This window comes from Pinus tabuliformis, chromosome 4_2 (genome assembly GCF_031772625.1).
Source record: "Pinus tabuliformis cultivar Carrire ecotype Pingquan chromosome 4_2, CPIR1, whole genome shotgun sequence".
Lineage (NCBI taxonomy): Eukaryota > Viridiplantae > Streptophyta > Pinopsida > Pinales > Pinaceae > Pinus > Pinus tabuliformis.
This window is the reverse complement of record NC_142304.1, coordinates 83428860-83456776: the sequence shown is the minus strand read 5'-3', so window position 1 is coordinate 83456776 and position 27917 is coordinate 83428860.

Below are 27917 nucleotides of genomic sequence, written 5' to 3'. Positions count from 1 at the left end.
AAAAAAAAGTGTGTAGTCCTTTTAAAAATTTGCATAAGTTTGGTTTGCAAAATTAGTTTGAAGTGATTCAAAGGGCATAGTGAAGCATAATTATTATTAATTGATGCCTTGAAGAAAGAAAATGTAAACACCTAGTAAGCAACCCACAAGCTCCACTATGACACATGAAGAATAGAAAGAAATGCAACATGATATATCAAAATTGCAAGACCAAATGCAACAAATTTCACTCTCGCAAAATTAACAAAAAATGAACTGGAAGCCATGATGAATATTAAGATAGATGGTATAAAAAGGGACATGGTAGTTTTGAATTATGGTTTAAAATCAGACATGGACGCAATGATGAATGTCAAGATAGAAGGATTGAAAGAAGGTTTGGAAAAGTTGCTCGAAGAAAGGTGTCCCAGTGGTGACAAGGCAATCCATGAAAATCATGATGAAGGCAAATGAAATATCAATCATTATTTTAGAGACTCCCATGTGGGGTTTAAGAAGCACCACATTCCAAAAATATATATGAGGAAGTTTGATGGCAAGGATCTGGTAACTTGGATAATACAGATGGAGCAATATTTTGATCTACATGAGGTGCAGCCCTCATAGAAGGTACGCAATGCATCTTTATATTTAAAACCCAATCAGTTTGTATGGTATAGATATATTTGTTCTCGTAAACCACTTGTCACTTGGTCAATTTTTACGAAGGAAATGATATCACATTATGAAGATACAAAGAGAAACACCTTATTCACCCAATTGATAAATCTCAAACAAAAGGGTTCAATGGAGGAGCATGTTGAAGACTTCCAAAAATTGAATATTAGGGTAGTTGATATTCCAGAGGAGCATAGGATCGATGTATTCATAAGGAATTTAAAAGATAACATCCAACATGAGGTTCGCCTTAGGGAACCTAATTCATTGGAGGAGGCATTCAGGGTGGCAAGAAAAGTTGAAAGAAAAATTATGGCAACAAGGAAGTCTACCACTCACAACTATAAAGATGGAAGTGGTTTTGTTCCTAGTCCTCCACAACCTACAAGGTTGACACCACAAAAATTGGAGGAAAAAATATCAAAAGCGATTTGTTAGAATTATGATAGCAAATACACTAAAGGTCATAAGTGTGCTGAGAATAAATTATTCTACATAGATTGTGAAGAAGAAGAAAAGAAACAAGAAACATCAAAGGAGGAGGATATATGATAGGAACCAACCTCAAAGAAAGAAGAAATGAATCTAACCATATATTGTAATGCATTGGCAAGAATTACCACTCCTCAAACTCTCATGATAGATTTTATATCAAGAAGAAAAAGGCCATAGTTTTGATTCATTCAGGTAGTACCCATAATTTTATTTATTGTAATATATCCAAGGAATTGAATTGCTTCCTATATCCAGCACCAGAGTGTCAAGTGATGATTGCAAATGGAGGAACCACAATTTTTTCTCGAAAGTGCCATAATATCAAGCTATCCATAGGAGAATATGTATTGAATAGTTCAATGCTTTCCATTCCAATGGGAGTGCTAATGTTGTACTAGGATTCCAATGGTTACAATCTTTGCATACAATAGCTTTTAATTTTCAAGAACTTTTCTTGAATTCTTTTTGGGAATGAAATGATGTTGAATCAAGAGGTATCACAGGGAAACCAGGAAATATAATCAGCTCTAATAGCATGACCAAGCTTCTAAAGAAAGAACAACGGGGCATAATTTCATAATTATGTTCACTAGAGGTTCAAACAATGAAATCATCTATTTATCCAGATCTCCAAAAAGTCTTGGACAATCATTTCAAGGTATTTGAGACTCCCAAAGGTCTCCCACCTATTCGCGATTATGATCATGCTATTCATTTGATTCGAGGAAGTGTTCCTCCAAACATCAAGCCTTACAAATATCCCTATGCCCAAAAGAGTGAAATTGAACATATGGTTGCAGAAATGCTAGAGGTTGGTATAATTCAACCTAGTCAAAGTTCTTTCTTTGCTCTAGTAGTATTGGTACACAAGAAGAATGGATCATGGTGCATGTTTTAGGATTATAGGGAGCTCAACAAGCTCACTATTAAAGATAAATTTCTCATTCATGTCATTTATGAATTATTGGTTGAATTACATGGAGCAATTTACTTCACCAAGTTGGATCATCGTTCAGGATATCAGACTGAAGAAATTCCGAAAACAACATTTAAAACTCGTGAAGGTCATTATGAATTGTTAGTCATGCCTTTTGGCCTTACCAATGCACCTTCTACATTTCAAGGTTTGATGATTTCCATTTTCAAACCCTTCCTTAAAAATTTGTGTTAGTATTTTTTGATGATATACTAATCTACAGCAAGCCTTGGAAGGATCATGTTCAACATGTTGATAGGGTGCTCAAAATATTAGAGGAAAAACAATTATATGCAAAAACATCCAAATGTTTCTTTGGAGTACATGAGGTGGAATATGTGGGTCATATTGTATCTCATGATGGTGTTAAGGTAGACCCTAACAAAATTAAAGCCATTAAGGAATGGAAAATCCCCACATCCATAAAGTATCTGCGAGGATATCTCGGGTTGACATGGTATTATCGCAAGTTTGTTAATAATTATGGGAGAATAGTTGCACCTCTAACGACATTATTGAAGAAATATGCATTTTCTTGGACTCCGGAAGCAACCAAGGCCTTTGAACATCTTAAAGAGGCAATGTGCCAAGCACCAGTCTTAGCTATGCCAGACTTCACAAAACATTTATTGTGGAGTGTGATGCCTCAAGAAATGGAATTGATGTTGTCTTAATGCAATAAGGAAGACCCATTGCTTTTGAAAGTCGTCCAATTGAAGGAAAATATTCACACAAAGCTATTTATGAGAAGGAAATGTTGGAAATACTACATGCACTTAAGAAATGACGGCCTTAGCTAATAGGAAGACACTTCAAGGTAAAAACAAATCATGATAGTCTTAAATTCTTTTTAGAACAAATAGTATCTTCTTAAGAGCAGCAAAAATGGGTCACAAATATGTTGGGTTATGACTTTGAAATCATCTACGAAAAAGGGAAGCAAAATGTTGTTGCAGATGCACTCTCAAGAAAGGATGAGAATTTTATGCAGAAGCATCCAAAACCACTCAAGCATTGAGGACAACACTTTTTTGAAGGAGAGGGACATGTTAGGTCCCTATAATACTAGTGTGTTCCCTCATTTTTATTATCATTATACCCCCTTATTGTATTTTTGCGCCCCATGTAGTCCCCATATTGTTATTATTGTGCCCCATATTTTTATTTTTGTACCCTTACATTATTATTTTTATGTCAACTCTGATTATATTGTGACCCCTTATAAGCCTATATATAGAAAGGAGGTCTTATCATTTGTATCGTCCAAGAATTGTTCATTTGTGTAATGAAAATGAGGTTTCCCCCTCGAAGAGGTTGATTCTGAAGTCGTTGATCTATCTTTTCTTCTATTTTATCAGTTGGTTGCATAACAGAGAACCCCATCACACCATGGCTATCTGGAAATGCAAGGCTAGGCTAAAAAACATTGTTACGCTTGGAAAAACCCAAGTCGTGATAGAAAATAACCACATGCAATTTCATGCATGCCAAATCTAGCAAGGAAAATACACATGCAAGTCAATACCTACAATGAATTGTGTTGTAGCTGCTTGATCCTGCCTTTCCTCGCTTGATCTTTGCTTCCTCTTGCCTTCTTTGCCTTTCTTGCTCCAATGCCAAAGTGCTCCAAGAAAAACTCTAAGTATCCAAGAGTATGAGAGAGAGAATAATGAAAGAGCTCCAAAGCTAAACTGACCAAAGGTTACCAACTGATCCTTAGAAGCCTTTTAATAAATGAGGCCTCTATTTTCTTCATTTTCCATTATTTTCCTTCATTTCCCTCCTCACATGAAACCTGTGACCTTTCACCTCCTTTTCTCCTAATTTCCATTATTTTCATAAATGATTGTGCCAAAAAAATCCATTTTTCCTTTCCAAAGCCTTAGTAATTGCCTTTTCGAATTTCCTTAGCCATAAACAACCAAATGAACACCCCCTAGGATGTCCTATCCAACATTCAGCTTGGAATAAGTGTCCCATTAATCAGTGGTGGTTGTTTTTAACTTTTATTACATGGAATTTTCACCAAGGTTGTTACAGAATCCTCCCCCTTAGGGGACACCATCCTCGGTGTTCAATAACACATATACCTCAGCAAACCGCTGAAAGAAGACATACTATTCATGGAGATTTATAACATAGCTCGATGCAGTATTTACAATGAAATATTTTCTCAAGAGAAGAACATCATGATAACATACCACATAGTGGAGCTTTATAACACAGCTCATTACGATATTAACAATGATCATATTGTTGAGTACCAACTCATATAACATCATAACATCATGATAACATAACCCAATGATAGCATAATATCATGAAATCCATACTGCATAATGGAGCTTTATTACATATCTTGTTATGGTATTTACATCCATACTCAGGTGTACATATAGCAACATCATCAAAAATATAGATACCATATCCAAATCATATACCAAAACATATGCCAAATCATATGCCAAATCATATACCAAAACATATATCAAAACATATACTAAACACCATGTCTGAGAATATATCAAACCATCATAAACCATATGTCAACCACCATAAAGAAAATACCAAACCATCATAAAGCACATACCAAACCACCACAAAGCAAATACCAAACCACCATGTCAAGCTGCTTTGCCTCAATCGGAAAACAGGGAAGGATACATGGCCCACATCTGATCCTCCATCTCCCATGTAGCTTCATTGAGCCCAAAGTGCTTCCATTGCATTTTAACTTGCTCTATTGCTTGATTCTGGAGCATGAGCACCTTTTTTTGCAATATACATTGGGCTCTGGCTAGAATTCTCCATCTGGTTCCACCTGCAATACAGACCATAGAATCACATGATCAACATCCTTAACATACTTCTTAAGAAAAGATACATGGAAAACATTGTGGACTTTCACTGTCGGAGGTAGTGCAAGTCGATAGGCTACTATCCCAATGCTCTTAATGATACTGAAGGGTCCACAAAACCGTGGTTCCATCTTGGCACATGAGTCAATCCACAATGAGATTTTCTTCAGTTCGATGTGCAAGTACACACGTTCCACAACCTGTAACCCCTTGAACAACCTATTCCTATATGCATAACTCTTTTTCCTATCCTGTGTTGCCTTTAGATTCTTCTTGATCACCTGCATATCTTGTTCCATGTTCGCTAACATATATGGTCCAATCAATACTCTGCTAAACTGATCACTCTAACTAATGGGAGTGTTACAACTCCACCCATACAATGCCTCAAAAAGGACTCATCATCAGTTACTCCTGATAATCATTGTTGTATGTGAACTCTACCAAAGGGAGTTACTCTTCCCACTTCCTTTGTTGGTGCATCACATACATCCTCAACATTTCCTCTAATATCATGTTGACCCTCTTTGTTTGTCCATCTGTCTATAGATGATCAGTTGTGTTGAAGGCCAACTTTGTGCCCAAACATGCAAATAACTCCTTCCAAAACTTGGAAGTGAACTTCGCATCCCTGTCAGATACAATCTTCTTCAGAACACCATGTAGTCTACCCACATCTCTGATGAACACTTGTGCCACATCACTAGTTAAGTATGTAGACTTCACCAGAATGAAGTGTGTAACCTTTGTTAACTTGTCCACAATGACCATTATGGAATCATGTTGCTTAACTGTCTTCAACAAACCTGTGATGAAATCCATGGAAATGACCTCCCATTTCTATTCTAGAATCGCAATCGGCTATAGCAGTTCACCTAGAGTTTAACACTTTGCTTTCATTCACTCACAAACAAAGTATCTAGCCACAAACTCTGCTACATCCCTCTTCAAAATCAACCAATAGTAATATCTCTTTACTGTTGTCAGTGTCTTCTGGTAACCTAGGTGACTTGAATATGGTTTCGCATGAAACTCCCTCAAGATCACCTTCTTGAGGTCACTGTCACCTGTCATATATATTCTATCTCAGAACCTGACCAATCCATTTGTTGCAAGACAATAGTCCAAGTCCTGTGCACCTGCACATGTGCTTGTACCTGTACTATCACCCTGCTGAAACCTGTGCACAATCTCCATATACCTGATGTTAGTGTCAGTCTTTCCAGCCTTCCTCCAGTGATCAAATATGCTCTTACAAAGTGGTCTTAGAGTTTCCAAGTCAAATTTTGTCATTTCAAAGAGTTTTCAAGCAAAATTTGGTCACTAGGCATTAGGTCTAGGGTTTGCCCAAATGTCAGTCCATGTCATCATTCAGCTGAGTCTATCATCATTCATAGGGTTGTCATTATCATGTCAGTGTCTAATGAGTCATTCCACACCTTGTCCATGCTTCAGTTGCCACCCAGGCAAGGTCATTTCCCTCTCCTAGGGTTTTGAAGGCAATTTCTCTTGGATGGTCAAATCACCGGCAAAACTTGTTTCCTGATGTTTATACACCTTCCCCTATCCTTAAAGTACCTTATCAAACACTTCCCATCCCTTAGATCCGCCAAATTCCTCATTTTTCCACAAACCCTAGTTTCTAGCTACAATCTGGCAATTTTCTAGGTTTGGCCTGTGTTTTGCCCTTTTCGACCCCTTCCCCTCACTCAATCTCTGAGATTCCACTTTCCCCTGCTTCCTAACATCCTTCCCCACTCCCAAAAATTTCCCCAAGAATTTAGAAGCCCCCTATCCCCTTCATCTCGCTCCATTTCGACAAAATTCCTTGCTTCACACATCGGGACAAGTCGCACTCAAATGATGTTTCAGAGCAATCAAAGATGAATTTTGTAAAACTGAAAGAGGTTTTTGTCCATAACATGCCAAAGAAGAAAAACCTCCTTCACTTTTTACACAGGTGTCATGGTTTGAGATAAATGTCAAAAATACCGGCGAGAACGAAGGTGTTCCAAGGATGGTTGGCCAAAGTACAAAAACAAAGGAAAACGCCCGATTCACTCCAAATTTTGGTCAAAGCCTCTTTGACTGAGCATGGTACTTGATTGGGGTCTCCCAGCCCAAATTTCAAGAAATTTGGAGAAAATTTTGTCATTTGTGAATTTTTTGTGAAAATTACAGGTTTTTCCCAAGAACTGGTCTCACCCCGGGTGAGACCAGTTTGAAGGGCTGCTCGGAATTTTGCAAACTTGGCATTTTTTGAAAGGGCATTCAAAAAGAAAAATTACCAATACTTGGGAGAAGCCTGATTTTGAGTTTTGAGCCTCCAAAAGCTCAAAATACATCAAAAAAATGACTTTCTGCCCACTTTTTGAGTTGCAGAAAGTGACCTTGGGAGAAATGGTTTTTGAGGGGTCAAATCAACACCAAATTCAGAAATTCCACTTGGGATAGAAATTAGACAGGCCAAGCTTTCCAATGAGCCATCTTGCACCTGATTTGGACCAGTGGAACCCACTCAAAAACAGCTGTGAAGGGGCGCGACCAAAACTTCCAGGGGCGCGACCAGAACTTCCAGATTTGCCAGAATTCACATTTTCGGTCAAAAAACATTGTTTTGACTATGGTTGACTATTTTTACTTGTAGATGAAGGATAAATGTAATATTTTCATGGCACTTTGGTAGATTTTATCTTTCTTTACCCTTCTAGAAGCTTCCATGATGTAAAAAGTGAAAAATTAATGCATGGATGAGTTAGCTAAGTAATAGAGGCAAGTTGTTGGGCTGCCTATTTTCTAGTTCTTAGTTTAGAATTAGTTCAAACTGCTCCTAGGAAGCTGAGCTCGACCCCTAGAGGTGGGGAAAGGAGTTAGATGGTCTAGATGGTCTATATTATGCTCTCTCCTTCTCATTTTCATGGTTGGACTCTTGTGTAAGGAAGCTTTATTGTATATTGTGCATCTATTTCTGCAATTGAAGGCAAGGAAAGCCAGGGTTTTACAGACATCTTTGAGGATTCTTGTGGATCTGATTGTTGATGGTGTGTTCTCTACATGTTCTTGTAAGTTTGTTTATGTGTTTCACATCTCTCTTATGCTTCTAAATTGGACAGATGAAGTGGTAAAGTTTGAACTCATGTTTTGACATGCTCAGCTTTTTAGTTTGTTCAATTTTAATGTTTTCTACTGTCTAGAGAGGATTCGAATTGTGTGTTTGCCCTCTTTAGCTTCTCCTCTATCATCTCTGATCATCCATCTCAAATTAAGGCATCAGCACTCATTCCTACCTTGCCCCTTAGATCCCCCTGTGAAAACTGTGCTCAATCCCCGCACCTTGAATTGCACTTCCACCAATTGCCACCAAAAACCCAAAAAAATCATTAAATCAACCCCCTTATCAATTTACTGGCCTAAAATCTTTATTATTAATTGGTCAGCTTATCATATTGAAAGATCTATCGAATCTAACCCGAGAGAGCCTTCTCATACCTCGTAGGGCTAGCTACGAGGTGAAATGGTTTGATGTTGCCTTGAAGGTTTACCTTCCTCAGCCTAGGGTGAAATCTCAAGCGCTAACACCTGACATACTTCTGACCTACCTACAAGATCCTATCGTGTAATTCTCTCCCATGGGAGCTCATAGTTTCCAAGTGATGTACCTATATTCATCTATTGAGAGCATCTACCACCTTCTTCTCTTTACCTTTGGTGTACCTAATCTCGAAATAAAACTCGTTGATCATGGCTAACCATCTAGCCTGCCTGTCATTCAGATTCGGCTGGTCAAACAAATACCTCAACCCAATGAGATCAGTCATAAGCATAAACCTCCTACCAAGAATATAGTGCCTCCACATCTTCAATGCATGTATAATCGTTGCTAACTCAAGATCATGTGTAAGGTAGTTCTTCTAGTGCTCGTTTAGTTGTCGAGACTTATAACATGCCACCTATCCAGCATGGATAAGAACTCCACCAAGCCCTCTCTTGCAAGCATCTGTGAATACCCAAACTCTTTTTCTGGATCTACAATTTGTAGTACTAGTGCATGCGTCAACAACTGCTTAAGCTGCTCAAAGCTAGCCTCACACTCGTCAATCCATTCAAAATTCTTACCTTTGCTCTGTAAGGATGTAATGGGATAAGAAATATTTGAGAAGTTCTTGATGAAGCTCCTATAATAGCCTGCCATACCCATGAAAGATCTCACCTCATCCACATTCTTAGGAGCTACCCACTCCATGATGGCCCTTATCTTCTCTGGATTTACTGCAATTCCTTCCTTGGAGAAAACATGTCCCAAGTAATGCGCCTTAGTCTAAAAGAAATTACACTTGTTGAGCTTAGCATACAACTGATGCACCCTCAACAACCTCAACATTGTAGCTAAATTCTTGACATGATTTTCCTCATTTTTATAATATACCAGTATATCATTAATGAACATAATAACAAACTTATCAAAATATGGACGCAACACATTATTCATCAAACACATGAATGTAGTTGGAGCATTAGTTAATCCAAATGGAACAACAACAAACTCATAATGCCCATACCTAGTCTTGCACGCAGTCTTGTAAATCTCCTCCTCTTTGATGTGTACCTGATGGTATCTGGATCTCAAGTCAATCTTTGAGAACATTGCAACTCCTTAAGCTGATCGAACAAGTCATCAATCCTCGGCAAAGGGTACCTATTTTTTATGGTAACCTTGTTTACTACCTATAGTCAATGCATAATCTAAGAGTACCATCTCAATCACGATGGCATCGTGGTTTTTACCTTTACAGTCGTGATGATCACAGTTTTTACCTTTACATTCATGATTAAAATAAAAATCTTCATTTTTTGGTCATGCTAAAATCATCACTACTTTTTCTATACAAAGTAGTGATGCCATCGCGGGTTTGCCTATAAAAATTAGTGATAATCGTAGGTTTGGGTATGCAAAGTAGCGATGATCCTTGAATATGAGAATTTTTGAGGTTTCTTCCTAAGAATCCAGTGTGTCTTGGCCCCTAAGGTATTTTCCTATCCTGTATGCTTGGATTTGTCAATGTTTTTATTGATTTTCTTGATTAATTTTCAAAATTTGTCTCATTGGCTTCAAATGAAATCTAACTGAGTTCTAGGGTTTCTGGTCAATTGGTAATCATTTTTGCTTGTTGGTGTCATTGAGATGTTTGTTTTATTGATTGATTGAGTGTTATTTTCTATAGAAATCATTGAAAACATTGTTTTTCATCTATTTTAGCTTATATTTCGAAATTTACTTGTCGTGAAAATGCATTGGATTAGTTGCATTGAGAAGTTATTTTTGACATTCATCATTGAGAATTGATCGCATTTTTCAATGATTGAAAGCTAAAAATTGTATTAGGTGCATCAAATCGTTCAAAGCGAAAATAAAATCATAATTCATATAAATGCATCTTAGTAAAGTCAAAATCATTTTGCTTTCAAAAAGTTGCATTTAGCATAGTGAAAAGTGGATATCATTTTTGCTTTTGGCATTGCATTTGGTGAAATGAAAGATTAGATTTCGTTTTCACATTTTTGCATTTGGAAGACGAAAATGAAAGTTAGTGGAAGGCATTTTGCATGATGCATTTTGTTTGATGCATTTTTTTATTGAAATTTATTCCCTTGATTAGTCTAGCTTTCATAGAAACGAAAGTTTTCCTTTTCTCATATAGTTGCATCATAGGTGTTCAGGTGACATCGTTTTGAGCCTCAAAACCGAAACATAATTGAAGATTAACTTAAAAAATATCTAAATTAATTTAAGGAGTATTTCAAACTTAACATTCATACTTAGTGGTCTAGGCTAGGGACGTGTTCTAACGTCTTTAAATCTTAGCAGTTGTCATTCGCTTCGGCATTAGACAAAGCTAGCATGGACTTTTGCTCCCCGTATCCTCACATATATAAAGGGAGACCCCCATACGTTGCAAACCTTTATCCAAAGGAAGCCGAGCCTTTTTCCCTGTAAACTTGATACATCGAGAACAACATTTGGGGATATTGGCTGCACATACATCAAGTCCTTGGTAAATTTATTTGTTGAGGTGTATATTGCATTTCATGGTTACTTGGTAATCCTTTTTGCCTAGAATTACCTGAGTAGTAATTTCGATCTTTTCTGACTCCTTAAATTTGAAAAGATCGTCGAGAACTTGTCCTCTCAAGCTCGCTAAACCTACGAAAGCGACTAGATTTACCTTTTCATCCTTTTCTTGACTCTTAAAAGATGAAAAGGCAAAATTTTTGTTTCAAATTCTAAAATTAACTGACCGTGGAACAATTTCCTTCCTGTGGAAATACTCCTTAGTATATCTTAGGTTGATACCAATGGAAACATTTCCTGAGTATACGAGTCAAGGTAACCCCTCTGATGGGAATCCTAGTCATTTCCCTTCTTTCAAAAATACTGGTGCTCCCTATATGGCGATGTTGTCCCTTCCTAGATTAACCATTGGTCTGGTAGTTTGGTTATTTTCGACCTCGTTGGTTTCGAGTGTCCAAAGTGCTTTTCAACCAAGTTCTCCACCTGAACAACATCAACCTCATGTTGATCCTAAATTTGGCCCCTTCCCTTCTTCGCCTATTTCTTCACCTTGTTCTTCCTCTTCGCCTGAAGAAAGTATAGATTCTAGTAACCAGGACACTAAGAAGAAGAAGAAGAGGCCAAAGACGAAGAAGCGAAATAAGAAAGGGGGCAACCAAGTAGTCATTGCTACGGATGCAACTGATGTAGAAAAATCTTCCAATCAGCCTCAGAAAGTAAAATTCCCTTGCATGTTATGTAAGGGTGCCACCTTCTTCGGACTTGTCATAGTATTCCCAAGGTCTTAGAAGTGTGGTCCACAGGTTCACATCGACCTTTGTCATCAGCCTCTAGCAATCATGTTGGTGATAAACCTTCAACTAGTAACCATAAAGCTCATGGGAAAAAGGAAAAAGTGAAATTTCCCTATAAGTTGTGTGAAGGTAATCATCCCATTCACCTTTGCTAGTTGATCAAGTGATTGATCAAAAGCCTTCTTTGGTCAACCCCGCTCTCTTTGAAAGTGTATCATGAGTCCGTTCTCGACCAACCATTGGTTGAGAAAACGGTAGACTTGACTCAACCTTCTGTTAACCGTACCTTTCTGGTAGAGAGTGAACCCCATACTGCTCTGGTTCTTCTGGTCTCTTCAGTTTCGAATGAATTGGAGGTAAATCCTCTTGTTCCTGAGGTGCATGAGAGCATCTCCCCTAATCCCATCGAGCAAGAAGTCAAATATTATGTTCCTACGAGTATTTTAGTCACTTCTTTTGATTGGAGTCGACTGATAGGATATCGTCTTCCATCTTATGTGCCTTTCTAGATTGCAGTGCAGGCTTACCATATGGTCACCTAACATAGTCATAGATGAGGGCACATTTGTTATCATCTTGTCCTCAACTTCTTGGCAAGCTTTGGGTTCTCCTCAGCTTGTCCCCGTCACCCCAAATCTGTTAGCTTTTAACAGAGGAACCGATCAATCGTTAGGGATCCTTCCTAAATTACCGATTACTTTGGGAAGAAATATTGTCTATATAGACATGATGGTTGTCCAATTCCCTTTAGATTTTAATCTACTCCTTGGTCGTGACTATGTTTATGTCATGCGAGCTCTTGTTTCTTCCCTCTTTCGAGTGATGTGTTTCCCGCAGAAAGGAAACATTGTGATCATTGATCAACTTACATTCGTTGGTACTGAATCAACTCCCACTCAACCATCATCCCTAAATGTTTCTTATGTGTAAGCAATATCAACTCTGTCGCCGGTTAATTATGTGGCTACCTGTTTCATGCCCACATCTACTAATGATCTAGTAGGTGATGTAGTACACCATGTACTCGGGGCATTGGAACCCGAATTTTCCATTGGATCCCTGGACATGTATCCCTTCCAGAGTATTGTTCTCCCATCTAATAGGAAACTCATGGAAGCCATGGCCTCTTTTGATATGTGAACAAGGGTTGGAGCAGAGTTCCTTGTCTTGTGTCAAGCTCCTTAGAAAGTGAAACAAGGGGTATGGAGAAGATTTCTTGTCTGTTATGACTCAGGCTGCATGGAGTTATATATTATTCATGATTTTACACATTTCTGTACTATATGGATGATTGTGACCATACCGTGGGACTTTATATTTATGATGATCCTTGTTATATGGATGGTTGCGCCCATATCATAGATATTTGCATATAGTCTTCATCATCTGAATGGTTACATCCATGTCATGGATTCATGTCTTGGTCTCAGATATGTATATGTATATGTATATGTGTCCTTGATTTGCAGGTCTCCTGACAGTGCATGTCCTCGTCCTTGCAAGAACTCGTAAAGCATCTCAGCCATCACTCCTTGTTCTGCCTTCATGCTTTAGGGGACATCTGTTACACGGTATTTTTTCACGCCTCCTTCACTTCCTTGTGACATACCCTGAAGTTCCTAAAACATGATCATTATACAGTATACTCATCCATGTATACAGTTTGAATCCATCCTTTAACTTTGCTTGGAAAATGTTTTGAGCTTTCCCTGAAGAAATAGCTCTTAAAACCCTAAAATGAGGGTCATCGCTCTTATGAAGCTCAAAACCACGATGATCACATGTTGCACCGTGTTTGACCCATGATGGCATCACTTTGTTCCCTTGCATACCCACGATGATCCCAAAAAGGTAATTTTCCCAAAGAGGATGAGAAGCTTCGTGATCTAGAAGCTTCCAGAGCGGCGAGCTGGAGGTGGTTTCACATACATGAGGTCGAATCCTCCTAACTTGACCTCTTTGTCTTATCCCTGTGAGCTACCTCCTTGAGATGTGGGACTAATCCTATCTTTGGAGGAGTCCTAACTCCCTCTACTAGCCTATAAATTCCTCCTCTCCCATTCCCAAATGGTTGGTCTATGTGTATTTGCACCCTTAAGCTGATATTGTGCCTAAGGCTATTCATTTGACTTGGATAAGGAGTGCTTGGAGAGTTTCTTGGCTTGGACTTGGATTACTACTCAAGGAGATCCTTTCAACATCAAGTTCCCGGTATTATTTAAATAATATACAACTATTGGTTCATCTTCCTAAAATATATATGTTCATGTATGTATTAGCTTGCCATTCCTTGATCAGCTAAGTAGGTTATTATTGGATTTTCTATTGGTTTTGTCATGCTTTGTTGTCTCTTGATTACTTGTGCAGGTACATAAGCACTGAGAGAAGCAGGAACAAGTCTATGACACATGCAGTTCAAGGATCTCAATAAAGGAAAACAGAATAGCATTAGAAGGAGTTAGGTCATCTCTCTTGTTCTACTTTTCAATTATAATCTAGGAATATGTCTTGTTGATTGTCACTTCAACTGCTAGACCCACTCATTGGGCTAGAGGGATCGTCTCTGTCCGCGGAGAGGATTAACCTTGTCAACAAAATGGTGACTCCATTGGGTACCCTAGGACCCTTTCCTTCCAATCCTTCACCCTAATCTTTTGACTAGTTTGACCAACCGTCGATTTTTCGACTTGTCTGCATCAATCTAGGTGTATACCATCACTAGTTATTGTCTTAGAGTGCTAAGTATAAATTTTTTCTTGGAATATTTTTAGTTTTTTCCCATATACCTCCTGTTAGAGTCGGTCTAGTAGCCCTCCACCAGAGATCAAAACTCTTTGCATTTCATAATTAGGTGTCTCATCAGTGTGATCATGTTGCATCTCGTTAGGCATGCCATAACCCTCGTGGAGAAGCTTATGTCTTTTATTCCCCTCTTGTTTGGCACTGTTGGATCATGTTTTCTTGAGTAAATAAAATCTTCACAAGGTCATTTCCCTGTTTTAAATGTCAAGGTCTTAGGTCTAGGGTTGAGTCAAGCTTTGTCTTGAGATGTCATAAAGGACCAACAGGCCAGAGGGATGTCCTTCATAAAGCATCATTTTAATAACTCTTATCATTGTACAGCTAATTTTTACCTTGTTTTCAAAAACCCTGTTTTTGAAGACAAAGGTCATTATCTCATTTTTGTAAAAAGTTCAAATTATCCGAAAGTTGGCATGCAGCCTTGGTCTTCTTTGCCAAGACATCTCAGAAGCTATCCCTGCAAAATTTTCAAGAGAAATCATCATTTCAACCAATTTATTTTGAAAAAAGGAAACCAGAAGTCAGCAGCAATTAATTCAAAAAAGTGTTATTTCAAAAACATTATAAAGTGGGTTTTGGGCAAATTAAATTCAAAAGTGAGCCTATAAAAGCCCCTCCCTCCTCATCGGTAACTCATTTGCCTCTCAACACTTCAAGAGAATACTTGTCAAGTCAATTTCAAAGTTCATTGGGCGAATTGGGAAATTACAGCGGCGCGCTACGCATCAGAGGAGGCGCGCTACGCATCAGCGCGCATTTTCCAGTGCAAATAAACTTAGGCGCTACGCGTTGGAGGCGCGCTACGCATCAGGCTAGGCGCGCTACGCGTAGGGTTTCTTGCTCAGGAAATCGCCAGCAAGCCACCAAAACTACTTCTCTCTCAAAATCTTTTCAGGTAGGCCTCTAATCCATGGTGATTTTGGTTTGGCTAAGATGAATGAGCAATGAACATGCAAAAAATGCCATGCTAATATGGAGTAAAAACCCTACCTTGCTGTGTCAAAATTTAAAAATGTAAATGTGCTAGGGTTTCATTGAAATTTGCTGCCCAAGGTTACCCATTTTCCATTCCTCTTTCCCCATATTTTCATCACCATTTTCCTTGACATTTTTCCATGCAATCATATAATTTCCCTATTAAAAATCATTAAAATCCCTAAACCCTACTAATTCCTAAAACCCTATGTAAATTTCCTAAACCCTACTTCCCATTAAAATCCCACAAATTATGATTGTATATGTTCCATGTTCCTTTCCTAAAATTTCCTTTCACATTTGTTTTCCCTAATCCCCTCAATGTTCCCTTTTCCCTAACATTTCCCATGTGTGTTTGTCCCCTTGGTAACAGCATTTAAACAAGTCAAAAAAACAGTTCATTGGGTGCACAGTCAGCATTATTTTTCAGTCACTTGCCTCCAAAACCATGTCAGAAACCGAAACAGATTATGAGCAAAGTGATGACCGTGAATCAACACCAGAGGTAGAGGTGCCAAGGAGGCATCACAGGGGTGGTAAAGGTGGTCAGCATGTCAGGGAGGAGCCCACCTCTTTGGCTTATCTACAAGCTTGTCCACTTGCAGTGACATGATTCCGATACCAATCATGTTATGAATATTGCGAGAGAATCTCCCAAAGTCAACACCACAGGGAATTGGTCCGCTTGTTTGTCCTACATTTTCACAATGGGCATGTGAATCTTGCAGGAGTGGACTTCACATTGTCACCCGAGATTGTTGCTCAAGCAACAGGGATACCCAATATTGGAGAAGAGTGGAACAAGCGCCAGCAGTTGGACAGATTTCATTATGATCCATATATCAAACCTGTATATATGAGGCACCTAACTGCTGTTTTTCCCTTCAGATTCTTAAGAGACGAGTATGCACCTTTGATGAGGATCATCATTTGCTATTTCACTTGCGAGGGCAGATTTTCACGTTTATATTCGTACCATATCTGTTTGTTGATGCATTTCACACGGGTACGAATGATGAACATTCCATTCTTCATGTGCCGAAATATAGAGAGGATGGTGCCCTTGGTGCAAAGAAAGAGCCCTATACAGCAACACAAGAGCATCTATCATTATGCACTGATCAAGATTGTGGTCATGCATCAGTTGGCACAACAGGGTATTCCATGGGAGGATTTCATTTCTCATGACTAATTCACAGTGCCACAGCGACCTCCTGAGGTTTTCCGTGATGAGGGAGGGCCTTCACATCAGTTTGACATTCCAGAGCCTGAGCATGTCAGCTCCCCTCCATTTGTTACATATCAGAGAGGCCACAGGGCCTTATTTGCATCTGCACGGCGAGTATTATCTTCACACCAGGTGAAAGGGGTCTCGCCTTCTTCATCAACACAATGAGTGTTATCTCCACCTCATGTGGAAGGGGCCTCGCTTTCGACAGCAGCACAGGTACCGGAGAGAGGCAAGCAGCCCATGATTGAGGAGGGACTGTCAGGTGATCCAGACATTGACATTATTGACCTTGACATCAGTTCTCTTAGCTCGGAGCTAAAGGAGATCATTCAGCAACAAAAGGCTGAAAATCACTTGTTGCAGTAGAAGTTGGAAATGGTAAATTGGACAATCACCTACTTAGAGCAGCACAACAAGCAACTAGAGGATGAGCACACTCTTGATGAGTTGCGGAGGATCCATGAAGAATGCAACTTGGCTCGCAAGAGACCCGGTGATTTGACACCCATTGAGCGAGAGGCTATGCTCATCCAGGTCAATACTCATTTGGAGAAGTTGTTGGCCAAGGAAAACAGGGAAAAGGAAATGCTCCGACACATGAAGAATCACTATTGGGCTCGAATGCATGTGTGTAAAGCAAGAATGAAGGTACTCAAAGGACGATTGGCCAAGGCACTAAAACGGAGAAAAAGGCCTGATCCCCTTCATATTTTGGCTGAGGCTTCCTTGAAGGAGCATGGCACTAAATGACACACCTTCAGCTCAAATTTCAGAGAATTTGGAGCAATTTTGGTCCTTTTTGAATTTTTTTGGTCAAAAAACAGGTTTTTGCCCTCAACGCGTAGCGCGCCGCGCGCTACCCTGAAGATGGGCAAGTCCATTTCTCAAAAACTCAGCATTTTTGGATTTTTCATGAAAAATTACACTTGCTCAGCAATTTCCAAGACATTTCATCAGGTTTTTAGCCCTCAGAAGGTCAAAAAAATGCAAAAAATGACTTTCTGCCACTTTTTGGACACACAGGAAGCAGTCTTGGGAGATTGCAAATTTGGAGGGGAAAATGGACACCAAATTGCGAAATTCCACTTGGGTTGGAAATTAGACATCTAGACCTTTCCAAAAAGCCTACTTTTGCCTCATTTGGATGTCGGGAAGTGCCAAAAAAGTTGGCTCAAAGGCGCGCTACAAGTAGAGAATTGGGGCGCTACGCATCAGGGAAATTTGCCAGATTTTCACCTACAGCTCAGCAAAACGCAGATTTGACTAGTTTTGAATTTTTGGAGTGATTTTTCATCCTCCTTGATGTAATTTATGTAATTTTATGTTGGCATGACACTTTATAACCTATTCTAGAAGATTCATTCATAAAATGGCAAAAAATTAATGAATGAATTGGTTTCCTAGCTTATAGAGGCAAGTTGTTTTGACTGCCTAGATTGTAGTGCTCTGTTTAGAATTGGTTGAAACAGCTCCTAGGATGATGATCTCGACCCCTAGAGGCAAGGAAGTGTGTTAGCTTGCCTATATTATGTACTTTCTTAGTCATTTTCATGGTTGGACTCTTGAGGGATAAGCTTCTATTGTATTACACTTTGTATCTCTGCAATTTTGGTAAAGGAAAGACCAGGGTTTTGCAGCCCTCTTTGGGATTCCTGTGGTTACTTGTGTTGATGGTGTGCTTCTCTTATGTACTTGTAAGTTTTATTATGTGTATCATTTTCTCACTTTTCCTTCTGCAAATTAGGCAAATGAAGTGATAAGGTAGAATTCATGATTGCTATGCTCTGCCTTTAAGTTTGCTTAATATCAATGTTTTCATCTGTTTAAGGAGAACTCATGGTGATTTCTTGCTCTCCTTAGCTCCTCACCAGTCATTCCTATCCACCCAAATCTTTCAAAGGCATCAATATTGTCTCCTACCTTGCCCCAAAAACACCTTTGCAAAAGTTGTGTCCCATCCCCGCACCCAAAATTGCTTTCCCCCTGTTTTCCACCAAAACCCTAAAAATCTAAAATCAAACCTTCTCTATTAGTTTACTAGCCTAAAATCAGTGTTCTTTATTGGTTATCTCTGCCCTTTGAAGATTTTTTCCGAGATAGACCCGGAGAGATCCCTCTCTTGTCCTCGTAGGGCTAGCTACGAGGCTAAGTGGTTTAATGTTGCCTTGGATTTTGCCTTCTTCAGCCTGAGGCCAGATTCGAGCGCTAACACCTCCCAATTGCGGGTTTACCCTTAACAGTCGCGATGGAATCATGGTTTTTACCTTTACAGTTGTGATGATCACGGTTTTTACCTTTAGAGTCGTGATGAAAAAAAAACTTCATTTTTTTGTCGTGCTGAAATCATCACTACTTTTGCTATACAAAGTTGTGATGCCATCGCGGGTTTGCCTATGCAAAGTAGCGACAATCGCGGGTTTGGGTATGTAAATTAGCGATGATTCTTGAATATGAGAATTTTTTAGGCTTCTTCCTAAGAATCCAGTGTGTCTTGGCCCCTAAGGTCTTTTCCTATCCTGTATGATTGGATTTGTCACTATTTTGATTGATTGCCTTGATTAATTTGCAATATTTGTCTCATTGACTTCGAAGTGAAATCTGACTTAGTTCTAGGGTTTCTGGTCAATTGTTCATCGTTTTTGCTTGTTGTTGTCGTTGAGATGTCTGTTTTGTTTATTTATTGAGTGTTATTTTCTGTAGAAATCATTGAAAACATCGTTCTGCATCTGTTTTAGCTTGTATTTCAAAATTTACTTGTCGTGAAAATGCATTAGATTAGTTGCATTAAGAAGTTATTTTTTGAGATTCATCATTGAGAATAGATCGCATTTTTAAATTATTGAAAGCTAAAAATTGTTTTAGGTGCATCAAATCGTTCAAAACTAAAAGAAAATCATAATTCATATAAATGCATCTTAGTAAAGTCAAAATCATTTTGCTTTCGAAAAGTTGCATTTAGGATAGTGAAAAGTGGAAATCATTTTTACTCTTGGAATTGCATTTGGTGAAATGAAAGATTAGATTTAGTTTTTGCATTTTTGCATTTGGAAGACGAAAATGAAAGTTAATGGAAGGCATTTTGCGTGATGCATTTTTTTATTGAAATTTCTTCCCTTGATTAGTCTAGCTTTCATAGAAATGAAAGTTTTCCTTTTCTCATATAGTTTCATCATAGGTGTTCAGGTGACATCATATTGAGCCTAAAAACCGAAACATAATTGAAGATTAACTTAAAATATATCTCAATTAATCTAAGGATCATATGAAACATTCACGCTCATACTTAGTGGTCTAGGCTAGAGATTGTTCCAGTGCCTTTAAAACTTACCACATGTTGTTCACTTCGACATTATACAACGCTAGCACGAACTTGTGCTCCCGTACTGTCACATATATAAAGGGAGACCCCCATAGGTTGCTAAAATTTATCCATAGGAAGCCGAGTCTTCCGCCCTGTAAACGTGATACACCGAACACAACATTTGGGGATATTGCCTGCACATATCTCAAGTCCTTGGTAAATTTATTTGTTGAGGTGTATATTGTAGTTCACGGTTACTTTGTGATCCTTTTTTCCTAGATTTACTTGATTAGCCATTTCGATCTTTTCTGACTCCTTAAATTTGAAAATATAATCGATCACTTGTCCTTCAAGCTTGCTAAACCTACGAAAGTGACTAGAGTCACCTTTTCGTCCTTTTCTCGACTCTTAAAAGATGAGAAGGCAAAGTTTTTGTTTCAAATTCTAAAATTAATTGACCGCAGAACAATGTACTTCCAGTGGAAATACTCCTTAGTAGATCTTAGGTTGAAACCAATGGCAATATTTCCTGAGTATACCAGTGAAGGAAACCCCTTTGATGGGAATCCTAGTCCTTTTCCTTCTTTCGAAAATACCGGTGCTCCCTATATGGAAACTTTGTCCCTTCTTGGATTGACCATTCGTCTGCCAATTTGGTTATTTTAGACCTCGGTGGTTCCGAGTGTCCAAACTGCTTTTCAACCAAGTTCTCCTCCACCTGAACAAAATCAACCTCATGTTGATCCTAAAGTTGACCCCTTCCCTTCTTCTCCTATTCCTTCACCTCGTTCTTCCTCTTCGCTGGGTGAATGTCTAGATTCTAGTAACGAGGATGCTAAGAAGAAGAAGAAGAGTCTGAAGAAGAAGAAGCAAAATAAGCAAGAGGGCAACCAAGTAGTCATTTCTACGGATGAAACTGATGTAGAAAAATCTTCCAATCAGCCTCAAAAAGTAAAATTCCCTTGCATGTTATGTAAGGGTGACCACCTTCTTCAGAATTGTCCTGGTATTCCAAAGGTCTTAGAAGTGTGTTCTACGGGTTCACATCGACCTTTGTCATCAGCCTTTGGCGATCATGTTGGTAATAAACCTTCAACTAGTAACCATAAAGCTCATGGGAAAAAGGGAAAAGTGAAATTTCCATGTAAATTATGTGAAGTAAATCATCCCATTCACCTTTGTCCTCTTCTGGATGAATTTTCCGAAGAGTTGGAAAACCTTACTGCTTCCCAACATCATCTTCCGACTGTGTGTCAAAAGCTTTCCCCTGATCCGTTGCTAGTTGATCAAGTGATTGATCAAAAGCCTTCTTTGCTCAACCCCACTCTCTCTGAAAGTGAGTCTCGTGAGTTCATTCTTGACCAAACATTGGTTGAGAAAACAGTAGAATTGACTGAACCTTCAATTAAACGTACCTTTCTGGTAGAGAGTGAACCCCATAATGCTCAGGTTCTTCTGGTCTCTTCAGTTTCGAATGAACTGAAGGGAAATCCTCCTATTCCCGAGGTGCATGAGAGCATCTCTCCTGTTCCCATCGAGCAAGAAGTCAAACCTCATGTTCCTACGAGTAGTTTAGTCACTTCTTTTGATTGGAGTCGACTGACAAGATATCGTCCTCCATCTTATTTTCCCTTCTATATTGCAGTGCAGGATTATTATATGGCCATACCTAGCACACTCATAGACGAGCGTGCATATGTTAGCATCCTATCCTCAATTGCTCGGAAAGCTTTGGGTTCTCCTCAGCTTGTCCCCGTCACCCAAAATTTGTTATCTTTTAACAGAGGAACCAGTCAACCATTAGGGATCCTTCCTAAGTTACCTTTTTCTTTGGGTGGAAAGACTGTCTATATAGACGTGATGTTTGTCCAAGTCCCTTTAGGTTTTAATCTACTCCTTGGTCGTGACTATGTTTATGTCATGGGAGCTCTTATTTCTTCCCTCTTTCGAGTGATGTGTTTCCCGCATGAAGGAAACATTGTGATCGTTGATCAACTTGCATTCATTGATCTTGAATCATCTCCCACTCAACCATCATCCCTAAATGTTTCTTATGTGCACGTAGTATCACCTTCGTCATAGGTTAATTATGTGGCTACCTGTTCCATGCCCACATCTAGTGATGATCTAGTAGGTGATGTAGTACACCATGTACTGGGGGCATTGGAGCCCGAATTTTCCATTGGATCCCTGGACATGTATCCCTTCCAAAGTGTTGTCCTTCCATCTAATGGGAAACTCTTGGAAGCCATGGCCTCTTTTGATCTGTGAATGAGGGCTAGAGTAGAGTTCCTTGTCTTGTGTCAAGCTCCTTAAATAATGAAACAAGTGGTATGGAGTAGAGTTCCTTGTCTTGTGTCAAGCTCTTTAAAAAATGAAACAAGGGAATGCAGCAGAGTTCCTTGTCTTGTGTCAAGCTCCTTAAAAAATGAAACAAGGGTATGGAGCAAAGTTCCTTGTCTTGTGTCATGCTCTTAAAAAAATGAAACAAGGGTTGTGGAGCAAAGTTCCTTGTCTTGTGTCAATCTCCTTAAAAAATGAAACATGGACCATGGAGCAAAGTTCCTTGTCTTGTGTCAAGATTGTTAAAAAATGAAACAAAGGATTATGAGGATATTTTCTTTTACTATGTCAACCTTTTTAATAAATGCAATAGGTCTCCATGAGAAGAGTTCTTTTACTTATGTCAATCTCGTTAAAAAAATGAAACAAGGTGCCATGAACATGGTTCTTTTCCTGTGTCAAGCTCGTTAAAAAATGAAACAAATCCCCTTCCCATTTCAAGCCTTTGATTAGATCCTGTAAAATCCCAGTCGAGTCTTTCACTTGATCTCATAAGTGAACCTTCTTTCCATCCACTTAGGTGAATGAAATGAAGCTTGCGTAAAAGTGAAACCAAATTCAAGCACAATTTGTTTCCATTTCAATATTGGGTAAAAATGAAGCCAAATCCAAGCATAGTTTGTATCCGTTTCAAGCTAGTGTAAAAATGAAACCATTCCCACTTTACATCTCAAGATTTCCATTTTTATCAGTCGATTTTTTTGCAAGATGAGCCTTGGTTTTTTCCATTCCATCGTCACCATCTCTTTGGTCGATCATATGCTTTCACTTGGTTGTTTTACCCTTGCCTCGAAACATCTGCAATGAGTGGTCTTATTAGCCAGCCTCTTAACCTTATGAGTTTTGAGCATTTCCATCATTACTGGAACCAATTTCTTTCCTTTTATACCACTCGTTCCTCCAGGAGGAGTCCTCTTTCAGCTCTTTTCAAACTCCAAAAATATGAAAATATTGTCGATTACTTGTCTTTTCGAACTCGTTAAATTAAATAAATTGACGTCACCTCAGTATACGTCTACCCCTTTTTCGGGCTGAGATTGACTATTTACGAAAAAGGTACACCTTGATGGACATGGTCAAGAGGTTCTCTCGAATATTGTTTTATACCTTTTCGGATTCGAGGGACAAATTACAAATGGGACATGATGGAGTTTTATTTTTCGTCTCTTTTTCAAACTCTCTAAATATGAAAGATATATCGAGTTATTCTTACATCAGACTCATTAAAACTTAACAACGAAATACTTGTCACCATGACGAGCCCAAGTTTCTTCTTCCCAGGACTCGGAAAACTTACTAGGATGGATTCATCCGAAGGGTGAACTTATATGAAAAGCATATGGTATCCTGTTCAATCTTGTGTAAAAATAAAGAGGTACTTGCTAAAAATAGTGGGGGGAAATGAAGATGAGACATCCTTTGTATAGGCAGCATGTCGCTCTTGAACATGACACTCCTCTGCTCTCGTTTCGGGTTTGGTATATCCTCACTCAAACACTTGTTCTCTCAGGTTTGGGTGATCCATTTTGCCTCTCATTTTGACTATTCCATTTGGTCATCATGACCTTTAGTTCTATGTCGAGTAAAATTCTCCCACACTCGGGAGTTGTATCGCCAATATGTTCAAAAGAAGTCCAATCTATAGTTATTTACCTATACGCTGTTTGAGTCATTATTACAGTCTTGAAAATTATTCCACTTTATTCCTTGTTTAGTGTCGATGATGAGGGAATCATTATAACCCTCCTTCGACGATTCACTTCCTGTCGACTTCAGCTCATTATCCAAGAAGATTACTTAGAAACTCCCTTTCAGTACCTTAGAGCTTGCATGTCTTAATGGAAAGTTCTTCATATCCAATGACAGGTTTTCACTATTGGCCTTCAATCTGGTGATTCCACGAGTGTTCGACTTCAACTTCGTTATCACATTCACGGATTGTATTGTTGTACCTTGAGAGCCATTGTCATTATTGGTGGTTTCTCTCATACCTGTTAGCAGTCCACATCATTGGCCGATAATCAGGTGGTTTTCTAGCATGTTCGACTTCAACACATTTATTCACATGTTAGGATTCATACATTGATTAGGTCGGGATGGAGTGCAAGAGCCTTAGTCTTGTCTATTATGACTCAAGATGCATGGAGTTATATGTTATTCATGATTGCACACATGTTTCTACTATACGGATGGATGTGACCATATCGTGGGACTTTATGATGATCCTTATTATCTGGATGGTTGAGCCCATACCATGGATCTTTTCATATAGTCTTCATCATCTAGATGGCTGCATCCATGCCGTGGATTCATTTCTTGGTCTCAGATATGTATATGTATATGCATCCTTGATTTGCAGGTCTCCTAACAGTGTATATCCTCGTCCTTGCAAGATCTCATAAAGCATCTCAGCCATCACTCCTCGTTGTGCCTTCATGCTTTAGGGGGCATCTGTTACACAATATTTTGTCACGCCTCTTGCACTTCCCTGTGACATACCCTGAAGTTTGTGAAACATGATTATTATACAATATAGTCATCCATGTATACAGTTCAGATCCCTCCTTTAACTTTGCTTGGAAAATTTCTTGAGCTTTCCCTAAAGAAATAGCTCTTAAAACCCTAAAAATGAGGGTCATCACTCTTATGAAGCTCATAACCGTGATGGTCACCTATTGCACTGTGTTTGACCCATGATGGCATCACTTTTTTCCCTTGCATACCTATGATGATCCCAAAAACGTAATTTTCCCAAAGAGGATGAGAAGCTTTGTGTTCTATAAGCTTCCAAAGCGGCGAGCTCGATGTGGTTTCGCATAGATGAGGTCAAATCCTCCTAAATTGACCTCTTTGTCTTATCCCTATGAGCTACCTCCTTGATATGTGGGCCTAATCCTATCTTTGGAGGAGTCCTAACTCCCTCTCCTAGCCTATAAATTCATCCTCTTCCATTCCCAAATGGTTATTCTATGTGCATTTGCACCCTTATGCTGAGATTGTGCATAAGGTTATTCATTTGACTCTGAGAAGGAGTGCTTGGAGAGTTTCTTGGCTTGGAATTGGATTACTACTCAAGGAGAACCTTTCAACACCAAGGCTATGGTTGTAAGCTTCCCTTTATTCTTTAAATAATATACAACTCTTGGTTCATCTTCCCAAAATATATATGTTCATGTATGTATTAGCTCGATATTCCTTGATCATCTAAGTAGGTTATTATTGGATTTGCTATTGGTTTTTGCATGCTTTGTTGTCTCTTGATTATTTGTGCGGGTACATAAGTGTCGAGAGAAGCAGCAAAAGTCCGTGACACAAGCAATTTGAGGATCTCAACGAAGGAAATCGGAATAGCATTAGAAGGAGGTAGGTCATCTCTCTTGTTCTACTTTTCAATTATAATCTAGGATGATGTATAGTTGATTGTCACTTCAGTTGCTAAACCCACTCATTGGGCTAGAGGGATCATCTCTGTCCGCAAAGAGGGTTAACCTTGTCAAAAATTCCTCCTGTAAGGATGACAGCGGTGATGATCATGATGTCTATCAGAACCAGAACTAGACTAATACATGTACCCATCGGCCCTCCTTTCTAAAGTGTCCAACAACTTATCATCTTTCACTGTATCAGATCTATCTGACCCGTGTCTACCAGGAGATCTACTGCCATACCCCATTAGTTTCATCCTCGTGTCCATGGCTGATCTAAAGCGACCCTTGTCGTTGCAAGTCCAACGAACTCTAAAGAAGTATATCATTCACCTCTACATGCTTCTCTTGTGCCTGTATGATCCGATCATCATCCGTCTTACAACTCCTTATCTATTCCTTCAAACTTCTCAATGTAATTTTCGAATCTGAAGAGTTCCCAACACCATACTACTCTTCAGATTCATAGGGAGAGTCTATTTAGTCAACCATATTGCTAGCCATTTGATATTTCTCTTCCTACCATGCATAATATGTCAAATAAATCAAATCACACTAAATAAATGTACCTCAATATAGCTGGGGGAGGATACCTTGTCTGCAAGATCACCAAATCAACGTGATACATGTATAACATAATCATAACAACATATTGACAAACACAAGTAAATGTATCAACACATAGACATCATTCTAACTATGGTTCAGTCATTAATGCAAGGCCATACCAACAATGCATATTATGACCTCATGAATGACAACAACCATTACTCCACTATACACACTTCTACATGCAATGAAAAATATGCATAAGCAATGCCTAGCCAACTACAAATACGCATAAACGCATGTAGTCGAACATAATCGATCAATTCTAGCAATCAACCTACAAGACTGATACATGTAATCAAAATATCCAAAAGGTAACGTAAAATACAAGGATGTAAGTAGGCGACTTAAAATCAACATGTAAGTGAAAAATAACCATATGAAATCAGTCACGTACTTATGAAAAATACGTTCCAAAGATCAACATCAAATTCTCGATGATAACCATACTCCTACCCTAATCCAACACCAAACAATTGCAACAAGTATATAAGTGTAAGAGACACACATGCAACTGACATGCATGCATGACTAACACATTCAACCCATCTAGTTTGAGAGTTGAAGCATGCTCTGATACCACATCTACCCAAGTAACCATGCCAACTGGGGTAAACATGAGACGAGAGGCTACTGCGATCATATTCAACCTCCTAGGTGACCTTAAGAAAGTGGAATCGGTGGAACATCACACATAATCATCCAATATCATCAACAGGACCCTTAGAAGACAAGTCAACCACTCAGATAGCCTGTCCCTGGGTCCCATTGTTGTTCTGGATCTCTTAGGCCATAGTCACTTTCATGCTATGGGCGAGGGAGTGACCAGTGACCTAAAATCTCTCTCATAGACATGTTTGCCAGTGACTGTGGACTAAAGTTGCCAATTTTGTGCCAGTAACCTAGGGATTTAATCCACTTTTTCAGGCCCAGAGTCCAGGCCACTTCCCATAATGTAATAAAAGCTCAGAGTCAAGTAAAGTACAGGGAAACAATGAAGCAAAATAAATAAACTCAACAAGACCTTAATCAAGCCCCTACTAGCCATGACAGGCATTTCGTCAAACATATCATCGACATATAACCTACATGTGTAAACAACATAATCAAGTATAGGGATCTCATACTTATTTGAGAATCACTATGAATCATTTTTCCCTCATGCCATTTTCTGCATTATTCTCTATTAGGTCATAAATACATTATCCATTCATGTACAAGTAAAAACATGTTGAGAGTCGTACATAACTTATGTCATAAAATGTACATATAACCAACATAATAGGAACATAAATACCATGAACATATCAAGCATCAAAATCCATATATACATCAGTAAATTTTCACATGAAAATCAAGGGAATGAATTTCTCATTATTGA